This window comes from Sapajus apella, unplaced genomic scaffold, assembly GCF_009761245.1.
Source record: "Sapajus apella isolate SASKATOON/1434 unplaced genomic scaffold, GSC_monkey_1.0 scaffold66, whole genome shotgun sequence".
In the NCBI taxonomy this organism is placed as follows: domain Eukaryota; kingdom Metazoa; phylum Chordata; class Mammalia; order Primates; family Cebidae; genus Sapajus; species Sapajus apella.
The window spans coordinates 4989314-5006838 of record NW_022437006.1 but is presented as its reverse complement, the minus strand read 5'-3'; the positions used below and the strand labels follow the sequence as shown (position 1 = coordinate 5006838).

The following is a 17525-nucleotide window of genomic DNA, read 5'->3' as shown; positions in this document are numbered from 1 at the left end:
TCATTGAAACCATGGGAAATGCAGCGTGGTGGGAACAGGCCTGCCTGCGGTAGGCAGGGCATTATACAGGAGTGTAGCATTCTTAGATTTGAGTCATTTGGTGACTTCCTGCCTCAACCACCTCTTATTGGAGCACCTTAAGAATGACATGGCCCAGGGCATTAGAAAGAACACTCTTCAATAATGACACAATAGGAGTTTCATCTTGAAAAGACATTTAATCATGCTTTAAAAGAACATATAATAGCATAATTGAAGTTTCATGACATGGAGTTGAGCAAAAACATAAATAAAAATAGAGCATGGGCTGGGTGTGGTGGCTCATGCCTGTAATCCCAGCACTTTGGGAGGCTGAGGCAGACAGATCACCTGAGGTCAAGAGTTCAAGACCAGACTAACCAACATGATGAAACCCTGCATCTCTACATACAAAATTAGCCGAGCGTGGTGGCACATGCCTGTATCCCAGCTACGTGGGAGGCTGAGGCAGGAGAATCACTTGAACCAGTAAAGTGAAGGTTGCAGTGAGCCGAGATCATTGTGGCACTGCACTCCAGCTTGGGCAACAAGAGCGAAACTCTGTCTCAAAAAATATATATACAGAGAGAACATGAAAACAATTCTGAAGGGAAAACACATAATGCTGTAGTATTAAACGTATAAACATATTCAAACATTATTTAAAATGGCAACATTAAAATCCTACTGATTGCTTGCCTCATACTATTATATGAAAGAAAAATATGGGAGTCTTTATTTTTTAATGGATTTTGAGAACACATATACTCCCTGATTTGCAAGAATCCTAGCACTGGCAGAGGCTGGACAAAATTTTTACCTGGCCCCTGGTAATATATGGACCAAGATAAACATATTTTTTATTTTAATATATATAAGCCTGAAATTTTAAATGTTTATTAATTTCCTAGGCAGAATTGGGCAGAGAGGAAAATAGTTTAACAGAGGTGAAGAATGAAAAACAATTCTTTTAGAGGACAGTAATATCAATTACATGATCTGTGGAAAGATTTTTAGCTTTTTATTTTGATTGTGCATCACATGATTGTTATCTAAATATAGATCTAAGTGAAAATGTCAGAAATGTGTACACATTGGTTATACCTATCTAAACTTCTGTCACAACATGTGTATTTGATCATTTTTTCGTACTGATAGTTTCTAATTCTTCTCATTGGATTATGCATACAAAATGAGATGAGTTCTTTTAATGAAGAGAAAGTTGGTAAAAGCAAACACATTAAAATGCCAAAACTTTAATACCAATCCAGGAATTCACTGTAAAAATTAATTTAGATAATATATTATTATTTTTAATTTTAATTATTACATAAATTCTATTATGTAAACTAGACATGTTGGCACATGTTCCCATATTCTGTGGTTCCCATAGTTTGTGTAATAATAAATTCTGATTTGTGTAATAATAAACTGTTATAATTTGCAAATTCTAAATGTTTCCCACAGATATTCACATTTAAGAGCAAGAAATGCTGCTGCAGTGTTGGTATTGAGGGGCGAGGAAGCAGCACTGACCAATTAAAAAAAAAAGAAATGTAAATAAAGGCGAAGAATTAAGATCAATTTCTGTGAAAGTTTGCTTCTGATTTTTCCTTTTGATAGAGTACATCAGTGATATTTTGGTCTATTTACCCACGAACTTTATAGATAATCTGGAAAAGAAGTAGGATAAGCCAAAAGAAGGATTAGTTGTGTCCACATATAGCAAGAGATCTCAGTAAATTGTAAATAAAATACAGAAAACTTTTCTAGGGCTAGAATCTAATTTAACAGTTTCTTCTCAATAATGACCACAGAACATAGGGGCATGTGCCGACATGCACAGTTAAATGAGTACAAGGGAAGTCAGCCAGATCTTGTCTGAATTTTGCCTCAACCACTCTTTAGCTTGCAAGTTTGTGCAAGTTACTTATCCTCTGAACCTAATTTTCGTTGTCTTTTAATAGGGAAAAAATACCTATTGCATAGCACTATTGCCAGGTTTGCATAAAGTTGTTCATGCAAAATGCTGACTGTGAAAGTATTCAGTAATCATTTATTATTCTATTAGACCATAAGCCAACCAGGACAGGGGATACATATCTTGTTCATTGTTGTGGCTCTTATGCCTGACACACAGAAGTCACTCGATATGGATTTATTGAATAAATGATGAAATGAATAGATCATGTACATAACTAATCCAACACACTTGCCATAAACAAAATGAACTTTAATTTTCTAAAATAAGAATTGGATTGGGTGCAGTGGCTCATGCCTGCAATCCCAGCAATTTGGGAGGGTGAGGTGGGTGGATCACTCCGAGGTCAGGGGTTCGAGACCAGCCTGGCCAATACGATGAAACCCCGTCTCTACTAAAAATACAAAAAAATTAGCCAAGCATGGTGGCTCGTGACTGTAGCCCCAGCTACATGGGAGGCTGAGACAGGAGAATTGCCTGCAGCCAGGAGCTGGAGGTTTCAGTGGACAGAGATTGCACCACTGCACCCCAGCCTGGATGACAGAGTGAAACTCTGTCTCAAAGTAAAAAAAATAAAAGAAGAAGAAAGAATAGGATGATGACCATGGGTAATAAGAAATGTCTCTTACTGGGGCGTTGATTCTTGTTAGTGATTCCTGTAGTTTATAAATATACTCCAGAAAGGATATTTTAAGTATCAATATTTAAAAGTATTTTGAAATATGTGGTTTATTGGGCATTACTGGAAGTCTCTGTTTTCCAGTTTTGAATATGTATACTCTAATCAGAATGAAAAGTTATTTTCATTATTTTGAGCCTGTGTTACTCCATGCTATATTTTCCTTCACTTCAAAATGTTGCCTCTTTCAGTAGGACAGCGAGATATCCCCCAGCAGCATGTAATTTATTTTCTGCAATGGGTGTCTTGCCTTTCGGATATAAAAGTGTCTTTCACATCTTGTTCACACATTTGTTTTCTGTTGGTGATCTGTTCTATTGTGTCACCAGTTATCCCATCATTTGTGACTCCCCCGATCACATCCCTCAGCAGCACAGTAGAGAAGGCACCAAGCTGAGCCCATTCCTGCTAATGTGGAAGAAACTGCTCTTATTACTTCTCTCTTAAGGCCATACCACTTAATAATTCACAGCTAGCCCGACCTCCATGGAACTGAAAGTGTTGCAAAAAATGAAGTGACAAAGTTAAAAAGCAACTCTGACAAACATGCGCCAATTGCAGGAGCAGACCTGTTTCTTCTCAACAACTGAAATAACAGAAGGACCAGAAGCAGGAACTGGGGGTGCATTCCTTTTCCAGAGGCCATGCTGTGCTGGCAAGCTCCCTGAGTATGTCAGCCTTCAGAGCCCTGTGACCTCTCACACACCCAGCCAGGCCTTATGCCAGGTACTGCTACTGCTGCTGCATCTCACAATCTGACACAGCTCTATGGGTCTCAATGACTGCTGGATAGCTGACATGGACTGGCACTCTGTTAATTTCCAGTAGAATTCACCTTCTGTTCTCCAACATCCTTTACTAAATCTCTTACACATATATTAAAACAACAGCACTTCACAATATAGTGAGGCAATGCAGTATGACGTATCTTCATCTTTCTTTCTCCTTCTCTCTTCCTCTACTTGTCATTATTCTTCCCTTTCCTTTCCCTTAGACAACACTGGGGTTTTCTCATTTGAGAAATCTGGGCTATATCTAGATAAGCATTTTTCCACTGGATAGACCTCCATCTAGCTCTTGTCTTGTTTTATTCTGATGCTGGATAGTTCAAATAAATTATTGATAAATGCTTCAACAACACATTAGCAACTACTGTTTATAAAGAATTTAGTACTACTACAAAATCAAAGTGTGTTCCATCCAGGCAAATAAAATTAGTTTTCCATCACACTGATGATGAGACAATCATTTACATTGACAGAGATCATCACATGAATATTGAAGAAATATTCATATATATCAGCAAGTAGTCACATCTACTTTTACAAAAAAATTTTTGGCACATCAGGCAAGAAATAAAATATGCCTTTGTCCTTTAATTGTAACACTATTTGAACCTCATGAAAGTTCATTTTTTTAAAAAAATATTTAACCTAAAATTTGATGTTGAACAACATTCACTAGAAAGTTCTATTTCCAAGAAATTATGAGAATCTTATTCAAATTAAGCACATATTATTCTAGGCAAAAAGACACCAATATTTCCTACTCTACAATTCAAAATTGAGGGACATTTTCCTCTCAGGATTCATCCAAAATTCTGCCTCTGCTGCTCAAGTCCCTTTGAGGTGTCAGTCTTTAAAATGAAGATCCAAGTTCCTACTAAGAGTATTATCGTGAGGTGTAGGTAATGCATGTATAAGGATATGTGTGTGTATGGATGTAAAGCTCTACAACATATGTACATAAAAGTGAAGTGAAAAAAATGAAATTTTCTGGGAATAAAACTAGTTTTGAATTTTAAAAGTGCTACCACTATTTTATTTATTTTTTTATTGTACTTTAGGTTCTGGGGTACATGTGCAGATCATGCGGGATTGTTGTATAGGTACATACATGGCAAGGTAGGTGGTTTGCTGCCTTCATCCCTTATCACCTAGATCTTGGTTTCTCTGCTTGTTACCCCTCCCTACCCTCCCCACCCCCTGCTGTCGCTCTCCTAGCCTCCCACAACTGACTGCAGTGTGTGATGCTCCCCTCCCTGAGTCCACGTGTTCTAATTGTTCAACAGCTGCCTATGAATGATAATATGCAGTGTTTGGTTTTCTGTTCTTGTGTCAGTTTGCTGAGAATCATGGTTTCCAGATTCATTCATGTCCCTATGAAGGACACAAACTCATTGTTTTTTATGGCTGCTTAGTATTCCATGGTATATATGTGCCACATTTTCTTTATCTAGTCTATTGTTGATGGACATTTAGGTTAGTCTCCTGAAACTGATAAGCAACTTTGGCAAAGTATCAGGATACAAAAACAATGTACAGAAATCAAAAGCATTTCTATACTCCAATAACAGACAAACAGAGAGCCAAATCAAAAGTGAACTCCCATTCACAATTGTTAAAAACAGAATAAAATACCTAGGAATAAAACTAACAAAGGATGTAAAGGACCTCTTCAAAGAAAACTACAAACCAGTGCTCAATGAGATAAGAAAGGATGCAAAGAGATGGAAAAACATTCCATGCTCCTGACTGGGGAGAATCAACATCGTGAAAATGGCCATACTGCCCAAAGAAATTTACAGATTCAACACTATCTCCATTAAGCTACCAATGACCTTCTTTACAGAACTGGAAAAAACCATTTCAAACTTCGTACGGAACCAAATGAGAGCCTGCATGGCCAAAACAATCCTAAGCAAAAAGAACAAAGCTGGAGGTACCATGCTGCCTGACTTCAAACTATACTACAAGGCCACAGTAATCAAAACAGCATGGTACTGGTACCAAAACAGAGACATAGACCAGTGGAACAGAACAGAAGCCTCAGAAGCAACACCACACATCTACAACCATCTGATCTTTGACAAACCTGAGAAAAACAAGCAATGGGGAAAGGATTCCCTGTTTAATAAATGGTGTTGGGAAAAGTGGCTAGCAATGTGCAGAAAGCAGAAACTGGACACCTTCCTGACACCTTACATTAAATTAACTCTGGATGGATTAAAGATCTAAACATAAGACCGAACACCAGAAAAACCCTAGAAGAAAACCTAGGCAAAACCATTCAGGCCATAGGCATAGGGAAGGACTTCATGACTAAAACACCAAAAGCAATGGCAACAAAAGCCAACGATAGACAAATGGGATCTAATTAAACCTCAGAGCTTCTGTACAGCAAAAGTAACAATCATTAGAGCACACCAGCAACCAACAAAATGAGAAAAGATTTTTGCAATCTACCCATCTGAAAAAGGGCTAATATCCAGAATCTACAACGAACTAAAACAGAAAAAAAACAAACGCATTCAAAAGTGGGCAAAGCATATGAACAGATACTTTACAAAAGAAGACATCAATGAGGCCAACAAACATGAAAAAATGCTCATCATCACTGGTCATTAGAGAAATGCAAATCAAAACCACATTGAGATACCATCTCACACCAGTTAGAATGGCGATCATTAAAAAATCTGGAGACAGCAGATGCTGGAGAGGATGTGGAGAAATAGGAACACTTTTACACTGTTGGTGGGACTGCAAATTAGTGCAACCATTGTGGAAGAAAGTGTGGCGATTCCTCAAGGACCTAGAAATAGAAATACCATTTGACCCAGCAATCCCATTACTGGGTATATACCCAAAGAATTATAAATCGTTCTATTATAAAGACACAGGCACACATATGTTCATTGCGGCACTGTTTACAATAGCAAAGTGCTACCCCTTTAAAAGGGGATATTATACAATTAAATACACAGTTATTTAGGCACTTTCATATAAATATTATCTCTCTCCAATTAATTTTTGAATTATTAAAAACAATTTAAATATAGGTGATGCAACTCCCTTTAACTAACTAATGGTATTTTTTAGATGTTCTTCTCCAGCCTCACACTGATTTCTTTAAACTCATCAACAAAAGTCTAACCATTTTCTACAAAGGCATTAACAAGGTTTAAACAGATTATTGCTGTGGTCAAAGACACTTCATAAAAATTTCTGAAGATCATACTGCTCTGAACCAAGGAATATAGTACCCACACGAGGAAAATAGTCGCTTTTCTGCTAATGATTATAAGCACTATCCTTCCTTTGCCAGAACAGAATATGTTGTTAAACGAGCAGGTAGAGCTGCATTAGTCTTCAGATGGTAACAGCCTTCGCCCTTGAAATAGCCTGCCACTCGAATATGTGTGCCATATAAGTGAAAAAGGAGCCACACAACACATTCTAAAACATCTCATGAAATATAACATCTCCAGAGGGTCAAACATTCCAACCTTCACTTGGCACACTTACTACAATAATTCGTGAACTTTAGTATGCCTACAAATTACTTACGAATCTTTATTAAAATGCAGATACTTGAGCTCTTTCCACAGAAATTCTTATTATTCTTTTGATGTGCTCAGGAATCTGTCTAATTACCAAGTATACCCCAAATGCCCTGGACCACATTCTGGGAAACACTGACTTAGTGTTATGAAAAATACACTAATTATAGAATATAAAACATCCTTTTTATGATCTAGATCAAGAACAGATTTTTAAATATCTTTTTAAAAAACTAATAAAAAATGGGGACTTTAAATCCGTCTAGAATAAAAGAATTCAAATCCTGGCTGTGTTACTTGCTGTGCATCTCTGGGCAATCTGTATGATCCCTATTAACTCAGTACAGCTCTAGAAATGTGAGCGATTTGGTCAGGATCAGATAAGAAAATGTACAAGTTAGTGACTTGTAAGATTTTAAGCGAATATGCCTGTTACTTCCTTCTCTACTGCCTTTATGTATCTGAGGTTACTGTATCACCTTCAGTACTCCCATTCATTGCCTGGCTCCATTCAGTCTCTTCTATCCAGATTCTTCATGTAAATCATTGACAACAGAGAGGTTGTCAGTTTCACATCCCCTCATCCTTCCCAACTCCTACTAAAACCTACCCACCATGTTTTATCTTTCATTCAATACTCATTTAATATTTTAAGCAGCAGTTCTTTGCCAAATCTAAAATATGGCTTTGCCCTTGAATAATAAACTGATTCTTATTAATGTACTGATGGGAAAAGGTTGAGTGGAATCTCATAAATACATATGTGAATTCTAAATCTTGCTTGCTAAAATAGTACCTCTTTTGTTCATTAATTGAATCAGTAATTCTCAGAATTGCTGATAATCAAGAAACCACATCACCTGATTTGCTCATTATTACTATCTTTATTTTCCATTAGCATCTCATATTTTGTAATTCTAAGCAAAATAACTGTGTGGAGTTGGTACCCTATCTGTTCCATGGGCAGGATAGTTTGGAATCAGCAGGGCTTTTCTGCATTTTCTCAAACTTTATGAGGTACATACATACACACACTTCTAAAATGTAGGACAAAAATCTATGTGGGATTTCCTATTTTTGTTACCACCTAAAAATGATGGTTTCCTGAAATTCCAGGGAACATGCATGGCTGTAGCAGTTATAGTCCTGTGTGACACCATGGGCTTAAATTATCCCAGGAAAAAAATGTGCTATAAATATCACAAATGGAGTTCCACTATTTTTACATTCCTCTGCCTGCATTACATCATTTCAAAAATAAATGAGCAATTAATTTAATTATAAATCCAATTATCTAAAAATGTAAGCAGTCATTCTGTAAAATGTGTGCCTTGCTGTCAGGACTTAATTAACATCCACATCTGTGGATCAAAGCCTTAATATTTTACTCCTCAGCAGCCATTTCTAGAGATGGATTGACTTAAAGGGATTACACAGGTTGCTCAAATACAAATAGCTAGTAACGAGCAAGGGTTTGACATATTCTATTCCATACAGATTTAAATCCCCTGTTATTTATTACTTAATTAAAAAAATACTTAGTGTCTGTCTTTTCTTCAGATTATAAAAAAATAATATTTAGCATATTGAGTGATTAACATATTTTTTATAACAATAAGTCATTGTTTCCCAAATTGTGGTCCAAGGGCCACCGACATTAACAGCATTTGGCTTGTAATTGATAATAAGATAGATTTCTGAGCAACTCTCAAGAATAACTAGAATATCTGAACGAATAGTCGTAGTATCTGCATTTTAATCAAGTTTTCCAGGTAATTTGTGGACATACTAAAGTTCCAGAATTGTTGTGGTAAATGTGTTAAATGAAGGTTGGAATATTTTCATTGCTCAGAGAGAACAATGCATAGGTAACTACATGCATGCAAATGTGTTCTAGAGCCACATGTTCAGCCAATGCATCTCTAAAAATTAGAAGATGCATGATATTTAATAGTCTGTTTCTTAAAACTATGTCTGTAGTATATTTTGTGTGGCATTTGGTCTACATGATAAAGTTCTCTATATCTTTATCTGATTTACTTTGCCTTATCATAATGAACAAGGCATTTTGATGCATTGCTTTGACTAATATCTGGAAAGTTTCTGAATTTTATATGAGATATTCTTACTAGACTACAACGACCTGTATTTTAACTTCCATTGTTGCTCAATTACAATTCAAACTGATCTGAGATTGCTGGACTACTACAAAAGAAATATGCTTTGTGATACCTATAAACCATATCTAAGGATCCAAAGTAGAATTTAATAAGTTTTTGAGAGCAGAAAAAATTCCTATGTCGGCAAGATAGAATGTCCAAAATCCTTTACCTTTTGCTCTCACATAGAAGCATAAAAGGATGAGATCTGTAAAGAAACAGTGCCAGATCCAAGAGCTCACTCAATGTACCCTGAGAGTTTTGAAGACTTCCTATGCTGTAATAGTTCCTTTGTATGGCTTTACTCCTCTATGGAGATGCCCACATCTAATAAAAAAAAAGCTTTATCACTGCTACCACTGTGCTTTTTGAGGTTCCGTTCTAAGTCATTCTTCCTAATGCTGCTGCACAGGATTATGATGCTCGAGGCTGCTCCATGCTGCACAGTATCTGAATATCTTTGCTAAAATAGCAAGCATTTTTTCCACTTCACAAATCCAAATGTACACAAAACTTCTGAGTGTCTTCTGACTCAAGACCACCCATGAAGGAAGAATGAGACCGGTGATCTCATAACTGTTATTAGCTGCTGTTTGGGTTAAGCGATGTCAATATGGAAGGTACAATCCTCCTGGGAGCATGATGTAATCCTTGACATTCTGTTTTTTAGATAAAAACAGTCATTGAATGTAGGTCATTGTATCAGTACTTAAACTGATAAGTGATTCATACCTAAATTACTTAGGTCCTTATTACTAGAAAGAGCTTAAGAGAACTTTATGTTAAATTCACTTCAATTCAACTAAAACTATTCAAGTATTTATATTTAAAACACATATAAGATAATCTCAATGAATTGTTATGCAATTTAACCATGCAGACATCTGTTTTTATCGCATGCTGTTCAAAGACCAAGAAATGTATTACATTTTCTTTGAAGAATATAGAACAAAGTAATCCTATGAGGGTAGATGAGTGGTACTTTAAAATTATTTATTGATTTATTCCATACATATTTCCAAAGTATCTACCATGTCCAGACATTTTGTAGCAGTAGCATAAGTACTGGTAAATCAAAGATATTTATTCAGGGAGGGAATTTCTAAATTATAAGCTCCTTAACAGCAGATTGTCTCATTCCTTTTTCTATAACCCCAAATTACCTAAGGCGATACCTAACACATCAAAGATGCCCAATTAAAATCTGTTGACTATGTTTATTGAGAAATTACTAAAAACAAATTACTGTTCCATATTTGGCAAGCAGATCCAGGAGGAAGTAGCAAAAGAGAAAGGAGGAAAATAAAGGTCAAATTCAGAGACTCTTCAAGAATAAGCATGGCCAAGGCATATACTCATGGGAATATGTGAGAAAGAGAACTATGGTAAAATCATGCCACCTTAAATGCCATGTGTTGAACTTTTAGTTGATTTCACAGAGAGTTGTTGAATAGTTCTACAAGAAAATATAATCATAGTATTTAATCCTAAGTCCTTTGGTTTATGAAGATTCCTTTTAAAGGCTTCATTACCAGAACAGATATTGGGAAAATTCCCTGACTACCTCAACCTAGTGCCCCCAAAGCATTGAGGTTTCAGACTTATATTCACAACATGGTCTTGGGTTATACAGAGAGCTTTGTTCCTTTTTATTCAAATTTATATCAAATATTAATTACTTTGTCAGTAGGGCAAGGGTAAATACAGGTCTCCAGTTATATGAAATTACAGAAAGAGATGTATATTATACAAAAACTGGTATCTAAAGGAAAGTGATTCTATACATTCTGATATCTTTAACTATTCTCTCTGAATGTAAGCAGCTATTTCATTGTATCTAAATCCAAGTCTTATCAATCAACAAATACTCTTGAGCACCTACTATATGAAATGCTTTGTACAAGTTCCAATTAGTAATAGCAAAAGCAAATTCTCAAACTTCAGAAGTATAGAGCCTAGTTAGGCACAAGCTTCAGAGAAAACTTGATGTATCTACCTTTTGATCCCTTCCACCAAGAGGAAACAAGCTATGCATTTATTATTTTAAAGAACATATACCCAAATCTCTGAAGCTTAGTGAACAATACAAATATCAGTTTGACCTCCAGAAACTATAATCCTCTTACTATACTCTCTGACTCAAAATTTACCAATGATACACCATCATTTCATCATTCATTCAATGATTATTAAATACTTTTATGTGCTAGGCATTATGCTAGGCCATAGAAATTAAAAGACCAACTTAAAATGTTTAAGCTTAGTAGTTAAGATACATGTACTCCATCTTCCAACTTGTAAGTCAGGCTCTGTTTTAAAAGCCTAAGTATTAACTCAATTTTCATATAAATAAATGATATAACTACTATTATTAATTTCAGTTCATAAATGAGAAAATAAAAATTTCAACTCTATTTCATGATATGGATTAAATTTTATCTTTACAGAAAAGAATCTCCTCAGACAACCTCCTTCTCTGAGGTCTTCTCCCTTGTCAAAAATCTTAGAGTAGTCATTTGACCTACTACTGATATCTTATTACTATATTCTTGCTTATCTTTTAAATTCAAGGCCACTTCCAATTGAAAATTGATAAACTGAATTAGAACAAATATATTTGAGGACACCTTAAAAGGTTGAAGAAAGAAAGTATTTTGGAGAAGTAGTTTCTTTGTTGAAATTTGGTGTTTCTGATAGGTCTTAATGGACAATAACTAGAATATCCAACTGTAAAACTATCCTAGTAAATCTGATCCTATGTTCATAGCATTTTAGATGTTTATATTATTAAAAGTCAGTGAGGCTGAGAGACAAGAGTACAGATTGTGAGTATAGTCAGAACTGATTCACATGGCTCAGTGGATTTAGGCAAGTCACTGCGGCATTTGTAAAATGGGAATAGTAATATAATACATACTTCTGAGCATTCTATAAAAAATTTATGTGAGACACCTGTGATAGCTCCCCTTTTTTCCTAACTACATTGTAAGTTTCTGAGGTACAGAGATACAACCTGCCTATACATACCTTTATATTTTTAATTGGGCTTAAATATTTTGCACAGTGTGTGATTAATACATGTGTGTTAAGTGTAAGTGTGTGTGTATGTTCAGACAATTTAGGTGTCTTAGAGCTCATAATTAAAAGCAGCTATGAACAGCTATGCAAGTGCCTTCATTAAGAAATCTTGAAACACAAGAATTGCTATTAAATAGTTAGCATTGATGCTATGGTTTGCATGTGTCCCCCAGATTTCATGTGTTGGAAACTTAAATCCTAACATGGCAATATTTACAAGTGAGACCTTAAAGAGGTAATTGAATCATAATTCATTCATGGGTTAATGGATTCATGGGCTATCATGGGAGTAGGACTGGTGGCTCTATAGGAACAGGAAGAGACACCTGAGCAAACACCTGAGCACACACAGTCCCTTCACCACATGATGCCCTGTGCTGCTGCCTCAGGACTCTGCAGAGTCCCCACCAGCAAGGAGGTTTTCACCAGATGTGGCCCCTCAACCTTGGACTTCTCAGCCTCCATAACTGTAAGAAATAAATTTATTTTCTTTATAACCTACCAAGTTGCAGGTGTTATGAAGCAATAGAAAATGGACTGATATAATGGAACTGAAGATATTTCCATTCATTTTTTTTCTTTACTTTGTGAAATTGTGGTTATCTGTTTAGCAGTTAGCATCTGTTCCACAATTTTCCCAGGATGACTATGAATACCAAGTAAGTTAATATATGAAAGCAACTTCGCAAATTAAAAGTAGTACAAAAATGGGACTATACAATTATAAAGGAAGGCGTCCATATAACTTATCACCAATTTGACACTTTATAAAACTTAAGCTTACTATACAACAGAAACTTCAGTCACAGTCTTTGAAATCTATTTCTGGAATTATCTTGAGGCCAGACTTTCAAAACCCTTTTATATGGAAATTTATTAAAGAAAACAATCATTCTGTCCTTTTTTTTTTTCTTTCTTCTTCTTCTTTATTCCACCAAGAACTTACAACATTTCTCAAGGTATAGCAGTTCAAAAACCCCTAATGGCTAGCTGCCAACATTGAATTTATATGGACCAAATTCTCTAAAAATGATTACTACTGTGAATTTCTAACACATTTATCTCTCAGTTGTAATTATAGAATTGATTTCTTCATAAGTCTTCATGAAGTCAGCATTATATATTATCTCTTTTTACTTAGGGGAAAGAAAATGAAATATACTCAGCTAACAAGATAGTTACCCAATAAAAGTTAGGTATTAAAACACAAGGCATTTGGAATTGGAGAAAAAATGCGTCTCTAGATTATAATGTCTTGAGAATATAATGGCATAAAAATTAGAGAAATATTTTTCCTATGTCATATATGTTATTTTCAGAGCAGTTTTAGACTTAAAGAAAAATTGAACCGAAAGTACAGAGAGCTTTCATATACCTCTTCTCTCCTATATAGTTTACCCTATTAACATTTTGCATTATTGTGGTCAATCTGTTACAACTGATGAGCTAATATTAATACATTATTATTAACTGAAGTCCAGTTTAAATCAACATTCACTCTTTGTGTGTATCTTCTCTGAGTTTTACCAGGAGGAAGGATACAACAGAACTTATCTTCCAAGATCTAGTGACTTCTTCAATGCAGTGAAGTTGCCAGTATGACTTGCAATGTAGACATGTAAAATCAATTATTTGCTTAGCAAATGAATAAGCTGTTATATAAGTAATTTTATTTGTTTTAAAATATTTGACCTTTGTATATACACCCTACTAGGTCCTAAGGACTTAACAGATTCAAGAAATATGGTCCTTGGCTTCAAGGGGGATATGAACCAGTGAAAGATGAACACTGATTGCATAGTACCTGCAGAGATACTGGAACAGACATTGAGGGAAAGGGCGGAATTCAGGGATGGGCATTTGCCTTTTGGGTTGGCTATGGGAGTATATGATGGTGTTATTCAACAAAGGGAATCTCAAGTTTTGATGGCAAAGTGAGTTGCCCAAGAATTTAGTTTTGAACATATTAGATTTGAGTTTCCCATTAGACATTCATGTGGAGTTACTAGGTGAACATTTGAATAAGTAAGACCAGAATTTAGAGGTCAGACAAGAGGGGCGAATAGCTATTTGTAAGTCATCTGCATATTGATAACATTTGAAGGCTTTAATAGAAACTCCTAATCAATTTGTAATGAAATGGAAGGAAGAAAAATGAAGCAACAGAAATATAAGTCTGAAATTATTTTGTTTTTCCTTTGTCTTGGCTCTCCAACTAAAAGAAACAGAGTAGGGGGAGAGAGCAGTGATCCCTGTATCTATTGGCAGCCATGAAGCTGTTGGCGCTCTTGGTAGATTATTTACTTTCTTTACAAGTTTAGAATAAATACCTTTGATTTGTATTCTAAAGTTCTTGCTAAGATAAAACATTTGTTAAAAATTGCTTCCTGACGGGAGGCTGAGGCAGGAGAATTGCCTGAACCCAGGAGGCGGAGGTTGCGGTGAGCCGAGATAGCGCCATTGCACTCCAGCCTGGGTAACATGAGTGAAACTCCGTCTCAAAAAAAAAAAAAAAAAAAAAATTGCTTCCTGAGTGTTCTGAGGATTGAAGGAATATCACTACTATAGCTGCAGTTTCTTAGAATAAAGTTATTAGAAATTTGGAGGTTGTAGAATGCAGAAATTTGTCTTATTTTTGTGAACTAATTTTGAATATATAAAGTTTGTGACAGCGATTCAAAGACACTTAGATTTTTCAATCAAGTATCAATATTGAATTTGATATGTCCAAATTTCTAAAACTATCATTGACATTTTAAGTGATTTTGATTTAGCTTGAAAATTAAACTCCTAACATAACTATGCAGAGTGATATAATTATCTACACAGTTAGGATAAAGAGGAAGGTTTTGCACTTAACCAGAAAACTTTAGGCAAAAGGTGATATTTTTACTTGAATTATATGTGACCATACATTCTTTATTTAAATGTGAACTATATCTGAAATCATTATGTCAGAATGTTTCTATTTAATATTTTTGGTATTTTAATAAATATTTTTTATATTTTCAACCCAATCATGTTTTTGTTTATTCACCCTCCAGTTGTTTTCATTTCTTGAGTTCCATTTGTTTTGATTAATGTGTCTTGAATTTCTGGGAAGAAGAATTTGTAATGATTTATATTGTGTTGAACTGTATCTTTCTGACTCTGAGTACTCCAGCAGAAACAAAAAGCACCACGTTTTGACCTTTACATTTCTCTTAACAAACATTGAATAATGACATGTTGGCAAATCACCCTCCAACCCTGTCAGAAAAAAAAAAAATTACAAAGCTTCAGGTTTTAAGTATCTTGCCCTTCTAGAAGTAGACTTCCATTCTGGAAGCTGTGAGTATACAGTTGTTGAATAAGTTATGTCCTGAAACATGATAGTATTCCTGTCAAAGCACAATATCTTAACTAAGTCAGGTGCTATTTCTGATATGCCGATAATAATGATTGTTTGGTTATGGGTTTTCCATCTCCTGTTGTTGTGTCTCCTCTGGTAATGATTCCATTTTATTTTCTGTAATTAATATTTTTATTTGAATAGGGGTTAGTAACCTAATACAGCTTCTCATAGAAAAATTCTAATGTGGCTGGTATTTAGTATGTTTGGAAGAGTTCAAATTGTTCTTTCCTTGAACAAATATTTAAGTAAAACACAAAGATAAAAACATAGTGAGGAAGATTCTAAATTGTCAAGATATCAGTACTTCTCAGCTTCATCTACATACTCAACACAATCCCAATCCAAACTGCAGCAAGTTATTTTGTGTATGTTGACAGTGATTCTAAAGTTTACATGGAGAGGCAGAATGGTCAAAACAACAATATTGAGTAAAAAGAACAAAGCTGAAGGACTGACACTGTCCAACTTCAAGATTTAAAGTTCTAAAGACTGTAAAGCTATGGTCACCAAGACATTGTGGTATTGGTGAAAAAACAGATACATAGATCAATGGAACATAATAGGGATTTCAAATATAGAACCATATCAAGATAATCAAGTGATTGTTGACAAAGAAATAAAGGCAATGTAATGAAGAAACATAGACCTTTCAACAAATTGTGCTAAAATAACTGGACATCCATGTGCAACAACAACAAAGTTTAGACACGTACCTCACACTCTTGACAAAAACTAACTCAAAATGAGTCATGGACCTAAATATAAAATGTTAAACTATAAAACTCCTGCAAGGTAACATAGGAGAAAATCAAGGTGACCTTGAGTATGGAAATAACTTCTTTGATATAGCAATAAGGGCAGAATCCAAACCTCTTTGATACAGCAATAAAGGCAGAATCCATGAAAAGCAGAATTGCTAAGCAGGATTTCATTAAAATTTAAAACTCCTGCTCTGCAAAAGACACTGTCAAGAGAAGGAGAAGACAAGCCATAGACAGGGATAAATATTTGTGACAACATCTGATAAAAGAGTGTTATCCAAAATATACAAAGAATTCTTAAAACATAAAAATAAGAATACAAACAACTCGACTAGAAAATGATCAAAATTCCTGAATGGTCATCTCACCAAAGAATATAAACAAGTGGCAAGGAAATATATGAAGAGATGCTCAACATCATGTATCATCAGGGAATTATACATTAAAATCGTAAAAGATATCACTGCATACCAATTCAAATGGCGAAAATCTAACACCAAATGTTGTTGGTTCCTGCTGTTCCATTTCCTTGCTAGCATTTGGTATAGAACAGCAGGAACTCTCATTTTTTTTCTGGTAGAAATGCAAAATGGTACAACCAGTTTAGAAGACAGTTTGGCAGTTTCTAACACAGTTAAACATATTCTTACCATATGATCCAGCAGTTACACTCCTTAATATTTACACAAAGAAGTTGAAAATGTATCTCAGTACAAAAACTACACAAGGATGTTTACAGCTGCTTAATTAATAATTGTCAAGACTTGAAACCCATCCTTTAGTAGAGGAATCAATATATAACCTGTGGTACAACAGGCCATCAAATATTATTTAGCGCCAAAAAGAAATGAGCTGTCAAGCCACGAGATTATATTAAGGAAACTTAAATGCATATTACTAAGTGAAAGAATTCAATGTGAAAAGGCTATATACTGTATGATTTTAACTATATGACATTCTGGAAAAGGGAACACCATAGAGACAGTAAAATAATCAGTGTTTCCTTCGGGTTAGCAAGAAGGGAGAAATGAATATGCAGATCACAGAGCTGGAATGCAGTGGCACAGAAGATTTTTAGGGCAGTGAAACTATTCTGTATGATACTATCATTATAAT

At 35.0% G+C, this 17525-nt stretch overlaps 1 protein-coding gene across 6 annotated transcripts in view; it reads right to left on the bottom strand.

The window, feature by feature from the left end:
- CNTN1 (contactin 1) overlaps window positions 1-17525 on the bottom strand; it is a 367550-nt gene that overhangs the window by 156627 nt on the left and 193398 nt on the right. The window contains exon 2 of one of the 6 annotated variants that reach the window (XM_032248345.1): window positions 12757-12900. The exons of the other annotated variants lie outside the window; for them this stretch is intronic. The gene's annotated coding sequence lies outside the window, so the exon portion shown is untranslated. The remainder of the gene's footprint in view (window positions 1-12756; window positions 12901-17525) is intronic. 6 annotated transcript variants of the gene reach the window in all.